The 12,007-nt window shown below is 35.0% G+C and overlaps 1 long non-coding RNA gene and 1 pseudogene across 1 annotated transcript; one reads left to right on the plus strand and one right to left on the minus strand.

Annotated features, from left to right (window-relative positions):
- Positions 1-554: 554 nt before the first annotated feature.
- LOC148957483 (uncharacterized) lies at positions 555-8,702 on the plus strand. Its single transcript, XR_016145217.1, has 3 exons — positions 555-713; positions 6,229-6,497; positions 8,465-8,702. It is a non-coding gene; the product is annotated as an uncharacterized LOC148957483 (long non-coding RNA).
- A 1,935-nt stretch (positions 8,703-10,637) lies between these two features.
- Positions 10,638-11,798, minus strand: LOC148957484 (uncharacterized; annotated as a pseudogene).
- Between the last annotated feature and the right edge of the window lie 209 nt (positions 11,799-12,007).

Raw genomic sequence — 12,007 nt, forward strand, 5'->3', positions numbered from 1 at the left:
TAAGAGGTGTTTCAAGCTGTTTAAAGCTGTTTCTACAGATTATATAACACAAATCATGAAGCCTATAAAGCAATTAAGTTTCGAAGGAATTGTCTGGATGCAAATACATCATTTAATCCTTGCGGTTTAAGCTAATTCCTTCCCCTTTTAAGCTAATTCCTTCCCCTTTTAAGCTAATTCCTTCCTCTTTGTAGCCAATAGCTTCTGAACATTCCAGATAATTTAAATAAAATGATGGTTTGAACTTTAAAGCAAATTTTGCATATATGTAAATGCTGATTAATCGCAATCATTCGCTAAATGAGTGATAGGCCAGGAAATCATACAAATGAACCTACTACTTGTTGCGATCTTCCGTTTTCCCTAAATAAGTTGCAGGAAGGCATATTCTTCAATTCCTTATTAGTAATCTGGCATTGTTTTTATTCTGTTCTCGAATCTCTTCTCTATTTTACTATTTTCGAATTCATACATGGAACTATTTACCACACCCTGGGCCTTACGACAGGAGTTGTGACGTCACGCAGACGAACAGGGCATCAAGGAGATCTAATTTTAGTTTTCACCATTCAGTGTGAATGCTTCGATTTCGCCGAGCTGATTGTGTTTGTTGAAGTTAAACAAATGGTTAGGCATTCATGTATAGAAAATCTCAGCCTTGGTTATAATTAGGAGCATATATTGAAAATTCGGGAAATCATCTGCTTTCAAAGGTAAGTTGAAAATCTAGAAGACTACCAGTTTGTCTGAAACGTTTTCAGTATTTTAATATAAACCTTATGCGTGTGAAGTTTTGAAAATGGCTTCCAGATCGTCTTTCCTTGTTTAACATAGAGTTTTTTAAGGTTTACTAATTGGTCTGCTTTTTAGGAGACTTGCAAAAGAAACCTTTTTATAAGAACACTGGTTGTACAGAAAGGTTTTTCTTCTAAATGATCGAATTGAAATAAATCTGAATTCACTTCAGGCTATTGATAAGCGACTTAAATTAATGGACTTCTGTAACTGTAGGTATATCATCGGTTTTATTTCTAAAGTTCTTCATATTGATGGAATTACCAAAAATGGTTTGGAGAAAATAAAAAATGCGATGTAAAGCTACTATATAGATAAGGTTATCTCACCATATGGCATGTTGGGCTTGTGATGAATCTCATGAAGGAAAATCTGGATGTAAAGCTAGTCGCCTAGATGTTAATAAGGCAGTATCTAATAGAACAAGGTTGGTGAGACGAATTTTGTGTAAAATTTACCTTCAGTTTTTGTCAAGGCATTTTTCATAATTTGAAATATTTAAAATAAGATAACTTTAAGATATTGCTAAAAATGTTTTCTGCTGGTTACTGCCTAGATTTTGATTCAAATAAGGAATCATATTTTTTGCTATCACACTACTTTATGGAAATCAAAGAAAATCTTACTTGATCATAAAATCTGGTACTCTGATATATTGTTAAGATATTTTCGTTTAAAAATATTCACAACATTTTCCTGACAACAAATCATTGTATAAACTGATCAATATTCAAATAATGATGAACTGAAGATAGATTCAACTTAGCATTTGAAAAAAATTTAAAAAAACTATAAACACTACAATTAAAACAACTTTAAATATTAGAAAAGACTTAAAACCTAAAATTTTCTTAAAATCTGAGAAATGCTTGATAAGAGAAGTTAGTTTTAACTCTTTTTATGTCAATATATTTCATGAATTTTGTTAGCAGGATTTTTTATTTATGGTGTGAAGGATGGTTCAGTAAGTTTGTATAATTTTTCAAAGACATATATAAATTTCTTTATATTAGCAACTTTTGATAATGAACACAAATTATTAAATGAATGACAAACCTATAGATATTTAAAGTGGACAGAAATCAAACTGTATAGAATATCTGTTCCAAACACTTGTTGCCATAGAGACTCCTTCCATTTGTCTGCATACCTATTGTGTTCTCGAGAATTCTGACATGAATCAGAGCAGGTAGCATTATTATGTAAACCAAAGAATTTTAAGTCTGTTTTGGCTGGTAAAATTAGATCCACTTGCTGTAGTGGATTTGATTCAAGAAAGAAACAATGATTTTTTACAGACCTTTTTTCTCCAACCGAAGTAGTTTAACATTACAAAAAGGAATATTAATGTCTAATTAGTTCATTGTGAAATTTGTTTCAATTTGATTTTTTTAATTTAGAAATGGGCTCTTCTTTTTGCAAGCTGTTTTGTCACATAGTGTAAAGCAAGCTTATAGTTGTAAGATTTTTAAAGATTTGGTTTATAGATGTTATTTGCAGTGTCTTTCTAGAAGGATTATGACTATAAAATGTTATAGCTATCACTCAAAGAGCAAAAGATGATTAAATTTTGCATTAAGTGCTATTATTCAAGACCTTTTTTAATTTTGCATCAACAATGAGTTATGTGTATGTAGAAAATGAGAAAAATGTTTTATTTTAAAAGCAATCATATCATGTATATATATAGTATCCTGCTATCAAACGATAGGATTTTCCTTTTGGTTTCCTATTCTTTGCTTCAAATCTTTCATCTTTGCTGTGGCAAAATGATTTGTTTCTGCTTCGAGATTTTATGTAAAATGTTAAAGACCTTAAATTATTTATTTCCTGAAGTTCCAACCAACTTAAATCTTTGCACAATGTATTGTTTGATAAACTTTGTTAAATTATTTTATGTACGTTACTACCTTAAAATCTATAAAAGCAAAAGATTTATCAAACAAACATTGAAACAAAGCAATATTATTCTGCTTAAAAATAAAATGTTTAATGCTAATATGATGATTGTAGTGGCAGAGTAAAAGGCTGGCTATTATGTTCCTTATATACCTGCTTTTAGTCTTATTACAAACTTTCACTGCTGATACACCACATGGTGAAGCAGTGGCAGCCTTCACAGTGTGTATGCTGATTCCTCTTTGATTTTTGGTATGGCATATTGGTCAATTATTAAATAATACATATGATTTTATCATGCTGTGTTTTTAACAATGTTCATGAGGTAGCCTGAAGGCTTCAGTTTGTTTATATGCAATAAAAAATTTTATCATCACTGCAATAGCAGAAATTTTCTTGAATACTCTCATATATTTTGACTAAGAATACTGATAATTTTTCTAATAACTGGCTTCAGCCCCTCACTAGTAGTAGGTCCTAAGGTCATTATCTCTCTCATCATACTTCAATTTGGAATGTGCCTTTGTTCTTATAACAATTTGAATTTAATTAGCTGCTAAAAAAGAATTTAGAGGTAAACTGTAGGTAAATTAATTGAAATTAACAAAATAACACTTATATATAAAAGTAGAACATTTTAAATGAATGAATGTATTTAATCTTTTCTGAAGGATGCTTGTGCCTAGCACCACTCTTACTTTGAAAGGTGCTGTCTCCCACACCAACTACCCCTACCATGCCAGTACCAACAGGGATATAGTTGTAAAAGTTTACCAAGGGGGGGCTCATGACATTGTTCTTCTTGTCATTGTTATCATTGAAATTTGAACATGATGAGGGTTGATATTTTTTCCTATCATTGGCAGTATCCAAGCACAAACAATGAATGGGGGGGGGGGGGCAGAGCGTTTTTGTACCACCCATGAGTACCACCCAAAAAGCAGCTAATTACACTGCTGTTGTGCTTTTTTCTGAAGAAAAATATTTTTTCAGGTAAAGGATATTAAACAAGTTAAATTCACTGTTTTCTCAAAATGATGAAGTAGGGGTCACAATCTGACTTTATGATTTCAAATTATCTTTCTCTTTAAAGGTCTGTCTAGGGCTAGATGTTGGAAAGGTCTGTAGGAATAACTCAAATCACTGATCAATTCAATTATAAGTTATCCCTTCTGACGGATATCTTAAGACGCACCTTTGGTACGTTTTAATCTTTCTAATATTATTATGTTTATTTCTCTTGTTAGTAAGTATTAAATGTTGTATATTGTAAGTGCTATACATAGCAAGAACTCGGTGATGCTGTGTCTTTTTTTGCTTTGAATGGCACATTTTATTTATTAAATATATTGTGTTAGTTTTTAATTAGAATGCTAAAAAGAACAATTGGATGAGAGTATTTCTTGATTATGTAGTCGGGCACCGTGGAGCGTGGAGAGAAAAGTTTGGGGTCTAAAAAGTAGATAGGCTAAAACCAAATAATAAGAGGCTATATGGGTGGTTAATTTCTTAATATTTTGCACTTATTAAACCCTCCCCTCAGCCCCCTGCTCCACAGTGCCTGGTAGTTTGCAGCAATTAAGATTTTATTGCTGTTTCTTGCTATTTCCTTTTGTTGAGTCCATTTAAAATTATAGAGCAGGCATGGCTCCCTCATGGCTAGAGACTCCAGTTTTCATTTTCATATTTATTTATACTTTCTATAGCAAGGTTCTGAAAGTTTTCCAAGGAAATAAAAAGCAATTCAGCAATCACTGAGGGGCCAGTGCAGCCTTTCCCCTACTTCTGGCGCCCTGTTCAGCAATGTATTTTGTGAAACGTCCGTTTGCCTCCTTACATCTTAAAATGGCCTGTTTTGCACACAGTTGAAACAGTGTCAGCTATGCTGCAGCACTGGGTCATTCTATACTGATTTTGGCATCACGCTGTTGTTGTGAAAGTAGCTGCCAGCGATTTTTTTCGAAAACAAAGCGTTTAATTCAATTTCTCTCGACACTCACTCGAAAAAATAGAGTTTTCCATTTGTATACAGTTAAGAAATGCGCCGAATTTGACAAGGCAGATGTTTAAGCCATCTTATCGTGCAAATCAATGTTTGTGCTTATCTTTCTGATTTTTTGCTAAAATCTTCAACGTAACCATAAAAAATACTTTTACTCTTCATAAGCTTAGCGATAAATCTACCTCTCATGACGTCACAATTGTAATTTTTAAGAAATTGTTGCATGTTTTTTACGTGGTTGTAGAAGCGTTTTTAATGCGTCAAAGCTCTAACCACGCGGTAATCAAAGCACCAATGATCTTTTTGTGATTTTAGCTACACGAAATACGCAACATTTCCATGTCATCCTGAAGGCTACTGTTTATCCGTTGGCGCTTAACTGTTTAACGTAGATGTCATTCGGGAACAAATAATTGACTCCAAATTTGATAGAAGCTGTTGCAACCGTCTAAGCAAATTAATTATCAATTTTCCGCAAACTGTAAATCATGTTTGCTTAGCACAAGTTCCAGTGGAGAACACAGTTTAAAAGAGCATCGAGGCTCGATTTGACACAAAATAAGTACAACGTAAGGACCTACCCAGCAACAGATGCAAAATCGAAAAAATACTATGTGTGTTTGAAAATTTGCTTTCATGTTAACAAAACAAAGCAAATTTGGTCAGCTAACCAAACGCTACTGAAAATGCCACACAGAATTGTTATTTAGTGGTTTTAGAAACAATTTATGGTTTGTAGTTATAACAAAAATCAATGTTGAAGTAAGAACAAAATTAAAAGTTATCGAGCCTGTAATTATCCGAAAAATAGAAACGTTTTGTTAATATCCTTTAGCTTGTTCTTGGTCCTTAACTTTCCAACTTGCATTGCATCGAAGCCCCTGCCGCAAGCGTTTACTTGTTTTTTGAACCTGGCAGTTTCGACTATGCTTAGTTAATTTCACAGTTCTTCAGACCTAGGTTTTCGAGTTTTTATGGGTGATCAATATAAACGTCCGCCTCAATGTACTCTTTAATATAATATTTTAAAAGGTTTTTGAAAATCACATAAAAAATGCGATGTTTACAATACGAAAAGAGAAATGAAGTTTCCTATAAATGTTCCTTATAAAACAGTAAAGGCTTTGGGGGTCCTGTTTGCCATTTTTGTCTTAAGTTTGCTTCGCCATTATTAGCTGTATACATTATATAAGTTGAAATGTTGATTTTCGCCCGCAGAAAATTATTCAGAATTAAATTGTTCTGCTTCTTCACAATGAAAAAGTTGCAAATCGTTGCAAATAGCCAAATTTGCGCATTCAAATAGTTCAGTCATCAACTGCCCATCGTCAGACATTGTCAGCTCATTCTATATAGGGAATTCATCATTGTTTCTGAATTTCACAATAAATTCTGAAAAGCCAACTGGCGAAGATCTATAATTTTCCACGAGATGAAAGCATTGCACAATTTATGTTATTCATTGGACATCTTGATTTTTTCAGCTAAACATTTTTTGGCAGATTTTAATTTTCTCATGTATTTTTCTCTAGTATCAACCGCTCTTTTCTGATGTCTAATGCAACGGGAGTTCCAGTCGCAGATGACAGAATCGTAGCCTCTTTTGTCAGCAGTGGAAGGTCTGGTCGAAGGAATGCTATGGGTGATATCCTAAATGAAGGAGAGTCTTGTGCCGATACTTCGCAATTGCCAGGGCAATTGGATTCGATGAGCCTAGCAACTACACAGCCTAACCAACAGGGGCAAAGTATCAAATCAAAGAATGAGGCGAGCAAAAGCTGACAGTGTTGGCATTTTAATTGTAAGTTTTTATATTATGACGTCATTCATTATGATTGCATTCGATATGAGTGATAGTAACATAAGGACTAGTTGAGTGGACTGGCTTGCACACGTGATATGACATCGAAAGCACCAGCCCATTCACGGAGCAACACTCCAGCCTTAGAAGCGCCAATTTATCATTGTTTAAACACACGATTTTTTCAATGTAACATAGTTTTAGATTGGCTGGGAAAGTTATTGTTACCATTGCACATTCCTTTGCAAGCCATGGTAATAGAGAAATGGAATCCAGTCAATACAGGGCAGTGCTTAGAGTTTACATTCTAAATTTTTTCAAGCATTTTCGCATATGAATCTCTCACTGCCACTTTTTATATATTTCAATATTTATATATTATGTATTTTATATCTTTCTGTGCTTATAAGCAGCTAATAATTGAAAGACTAAGCAACTTTTTCGCAAAGGGAAGGAGCCCAAGTTAACTACACTCTTTTTTATCAGAACAAAATAATTTTGCCCAAGCTTGATGTGGCTCGGGTGTTATCAATGTTGATCTTATTTCAACATTGATTTTTCTACGTTCACATATTATAAATTGTTTTAAGACCAGTAAACTTGGGGCGTTGCGGAAAGTGGAGAGTCTAAAAATGGGGGGGGGGGGCTGAAACCAAATAAAAAGTGGCTTGACTGGTGATTCATTGGTACGTTTTTTACATTTTTGGCAAAAAGCTATAGCGCTCTTCTCTTCGATGCCTGACATGTTTTTCACACATTTCATTAAAGAAATTTTGAATAATTGATAACCAAATGTTTTTATTCTTTATTCCTCTCAAATTTAAAGCTCAAGTTTCCTGCATCTTAGCCTGCTCGTAGACTTGACTTGTTTTTTCCAAAGTTAATTTTAGTTTGCTCTCTTCTTCTTGTATTATGAAACTTATGTTTTTGACTTTCGGAAAAGATTTAATGGGTGCTGTATGCACAGATTTTTGCAACTTTTAAGCAGATTCATGTTACTTCATCAGAGTTTTTAAGCAACTTTGAAGGCTGCTTCCTTATTGATAATTTGGTTTTAATAATTGATAATGTGGTATTTATATTGAAGACATCTGACTGTTATTTCTGCATTACGTTTTAATAAGTCAGTACAATTTTGGTGGCTTTGTACGATTCAACTTTGGTCGATTTTGTTTTCATGGTAACACCTGGATTAAGTTTCGTGTCAGAAGTGTTGACAAACACCAGATGTGTCTAAAAATAAACGCGAAACGCTCGATAAAGTGCCCTTGAGCCAGTTTGAAATCATATCCTGTTTCTCGATTGGCAGAAAATTCACAATAAGATTAATTCTCTGTGCTTTTTGCAAACCATTGTAGCTTTAGAATGTGATGGAAATGCATCGCTCATAGATTATCACCTGCCTATCTCTGACAATACTGGGTTTTTCATTTTTAATATTGGTTCGTGTTATTTTAAACTTGTGTGGCCAGCAGTTACTTTAGGCTGAATATTTGTTATTCAAGGCAACCGTGTGTCGCCTAAAATTGTTTGGTGACTTTGTTTTGCAAGTAACTTTGCTTTCCCCGTTAAACATCGATCTCCTGTTGGAAGCTGTAAATACGAAGTAAATGTCTCGTTAACTTCAGTAACTGTTTCTCGTTCACTGAAATGAAATATTGTAGCGGTGACATCTGTCCTTCTTTGCCATTTTATTATAGACGTATTACTATGGAAAAAGAAGGGGGGGGGGGCTATCGGAAGTATGTAAGAAAACAGCGAATAATTTGAATACCTTGTTGCATTACCAAAGGAAGTTTATTGCATCCCTAGCAGTCAATTTGAACCAAGATGAGTGCAAGTCTTCCTTCTTTTATCTAGTTAATATCTAATTATATTTATTTATAATGTCTATTTTTATTTTATTTATCTATCACATCTATCATATCATTTGATTTTTAATGTGTTGATCAATTTTTCTTTTGCAGTATTAAACATATTTTGAAAGCGAGAGAGAAAAGGAGATTAGACTTTCAATCTTAGAATGCCATCCTCTACCACAAAAAAACTGTTTCACAATCGAGGGAAACACTTTTCAGATACGAAAACTGGCTGGCAATTATTTTGAACCTAATGGATATTGGCTGTGTGGATTGCGGACAATCAGGTGATAGTTATGCAAGTGTTAGGACTATCTTTTTCAAACTTCGAACAAAGCATCTAAAATACATGCACAAAGACATTATACTGTAAAATTTGCTGCACAACATGGAAAGCTTTATATTTATTTTGATGCTGCAGGGCTGGAGCATCAGCAAATTATCATTCTAACCACGCCTTGTCACATCCCTGCACGTTCACCTTAGTAGAGACAATATTAGTGTTAAAAAATCTGCAATGTATTTACAAATCTAGTTGTCTGTAATTGTTGTGGATAGAAAATAGGACTTTGTTGATGAGATTTTAAATCTCTGGTAAATCTTGGAGATCTCATGCGAAGGATTGTAATGCAGTAAAGAATATTGAAATGAACAGTTTAAGAAATTTTTGGCAGTATGTGAAATTGCACACCCGCTGAGGTTGGGTGACGTAACCAGGATAGATGCTTTGATGTACTGGCACCCAAGGGCCGAGATGCCGAGGGGGAGGCTGGGGGCTTGGCTCCCCCAACAACTTAAACAGCATAAGTAAATTACTTTTATTAGTAAAATATGGATGTTGCTACCCTTATTTATCATGGCTGCCCCCCCCCCCAAAAACCAAAAGTTGTATCTCGGTCTTTGCTTGCACCCAGTGACAGTGATCAATTGCCATTTAATGCTTTCTGAGAAAAGCTCAGGTAACATAATCTTACCTTCTCTCTTTTTCCCCCTGGCATCGATGGCCCATTCAATTACGTTTATGGATGGAAATTGCAAGAGTTAATTATCAAAGAGCAGTGGGAGCCTGGTGGCCATGTCTTATGCTATACGATTCAATTCGCAAACGTTAAAAACATTTCTGTCTAGGGGTGCAAGTGTTAACAATGGCAACCACGTTTTTTAACACAGTAGTGCAAAAAGAAGTACATCCCAATATTTGCCCAATCGTGTGTAATTATACCGGGTATTGTAGCAGCTTAAATATCATACTTAAACTGTAATCTCACGACACATCAGTTCGCAAGCCTGCACAGGAGATTAAAATGATATTAGCTTTTTCCAGAATTCCAATGAAAAGACACAAATCCGTTCACCTAAAATAAGTAAATCTTGCGCGAGAGAACGCTGTAGATGATATTGACAATATTGTCCCCGTGAGCTATTCTCAAATATTAATATAAAAGAATTGAGTTGAAAACAAGTCGTCTTCCGTAGCACACAAAAGTAAAGTATTGGAAAATGATCATCTCCAAATTAGTTCCTTAAGTAGCTGACAATTTTATGAGCCAAGAAACGTATCTACTAACTAAAAGTCGGTTGGTCAAAACCTGACCCAAAAATAAGATAATTTTTGCTTTTGTCCCAAAAAATGAGCCGATGCTCCTGTCACATTTATTGACTCCAGATCTTTGGAATGCCACCCCCAGTCATCGATTTGCTTGGTTTGTTCTATTTTCTTCAACAACTTACGTTAATGCTTTTGGTTATCTGTTAAGTTTTTTAGTTCGTTACTAATATGACGTTCTTAGTAATGTTTTTAACTTAACTGTAACAGTATCTAATTATAAATTAACATTACGTTTGATTGATAATTATATGACAAATCTATTGATGTCTTAGAAACAGTCGTATTATAGAGGCAGTGGACTATAAATAACTCCGGATTTTGAATATGAAAGTTGATGTTGTGCTAGAGATTGGTTTTCTCATCAAAATTTGGCATGATATGATGTCTCAGGTACAGGAACAACGAGGCTGCCTCAACGAGGCTGCCGCAACATGGATATGATCTCTTTGTGGGCAGTTGAGTTTGAGACTGAGTTCGTGCAGTAACTCCATAGGTAGTAATGAGAAGAAAATTTAGTGCAATAGAATAACGACTTTGTATAAGAAATGAATATTTGGCACGATGCTTCGGGCATAACTCTTCATCAGGTAAAAGAGAATAGAAGGAGAAACGGTTAAGAAGAGAATAGAACAGTAGAATCGAAAGATTAACTATATGGAACGTAGTAGGAATACGACGTAGAACGTAAGACGAGGTGGAAATGTGTGAGGGGGTGGAAAACGTATAGATAAGATTAATAATAGCTGGATTTGGAAAGAAACGAAAATTGTTTAAAAATTTAAAGATAATACGTTTTTCAAGGGTTTTGCGTTCATTGTTGTTATGAGGTGCATAGCAAAGTCCAGTGACTTTCATGTTGGCTGGTGTATGGCCATGATTCTTGATTCCTAAAGGTGTTTATATTCTTCTCTCTCTACATTGCGGAGATGCTCACCAAAACGCTTACGGGACGTCTCCCCAATGTAGTGAAAGTCGCATTTGGTGCAGCTGATACAGTAAATAAGGCAGGAAGAAGTGCGTGTGAAATTTGTCTTTATGTGGAAGTAGCTGTTGTGGTTGGTAATCGTGGCTGAAGAGTGAACATGGGAGCATGTGCGGCATTTTGGGTGGTGGCAAGGTGTTGTTCCAAAAGTGTCTGTTGTAGTTTGTATCTTTGTGTGGACAAGTATATCACTTATATTGCCATAAGGGGTGGATGTTTAAAAATGTCCGAAGCTTCATGTTCATCAGTTAGCAGGTGGAAATTATTGTATGCAATTTGTTTGATCTGCTTGTTAACTGGATGGAAGGTAAGGGTGATTGTTTGATTGGCGGGATCCAAAGCAGTTTCTTGTGTCATTTATTATACTTGTTCGTAGGCAGAAGAGGTTACTGTTTTTGGATAACTGCTGTTGTTGAAGAAACAAGACATTTCCTGAGCCTTTGTATTGAAATCTTCTTGTTGCGAACGGAGACGGCGAAGGCGGAGAAATTGGGAATACGGAATTGAATCTTTGCATTTGCTTGGGTGTGATGAGATGTATTCAAAGTAGCAGTGAGAATCGGTTTCTTTGTAATGAACAGAGGTGGTGATATGGTCGCCAGAGATAGAGAGTTGAATGTCAAAAAATGCCAGAGTTTCTTCTGTTGTTGTGTTAGTGAAATACAGAGCAGGATGAAGTTGTTGACAAAATTGATAAAGTCCTGTAACTGGTTGATAAGGAGTGAAGTGGCACCAACAACATCGTCTATGTAGCGCATTAGAAGACAAGGCAGGGGGCCATCATAAGTTTGGGTAGCGAGTTCTTCTTGGTATCCAAGGAAAAGGCAGGCGTACAACACGCACAACTTCATTGATTAGCAATGAGAAGGCTTTGCAGCACGAACAGAAGAAGCAGTATTGAAGTCAGAGGCACTTGGCAGTAGATTTACAGAAGGGGTAAACTTAAACCAAATCCTTACAAACAGTGGCGCCCCATCCAAGTCTGGTTAATGAAAATTTTTATCGGAATTTCGTGATATGAAAGTTTCCTGAACTTTCTTGCATAGACAATGCATGTTTG

This window comes from Rhopilema esculentum, unplaced genomic scaffold (genome assembly GCF_057945365.1).
Source record: "Rhopilema esculentum isolate cy_ngs unplaced genomic scaffold, ASM5794536v1 HiC_scaffold_24, whole genome shotgun sequence".
Taxonomy (NCBI): domain Eukaryota; kingdom Metazoa; phylum Cnidaria; class Scyphozoa; order Rhizostomeae; family Rhizostomatidae; genus Rhopilema; species Rhopilema esculentum.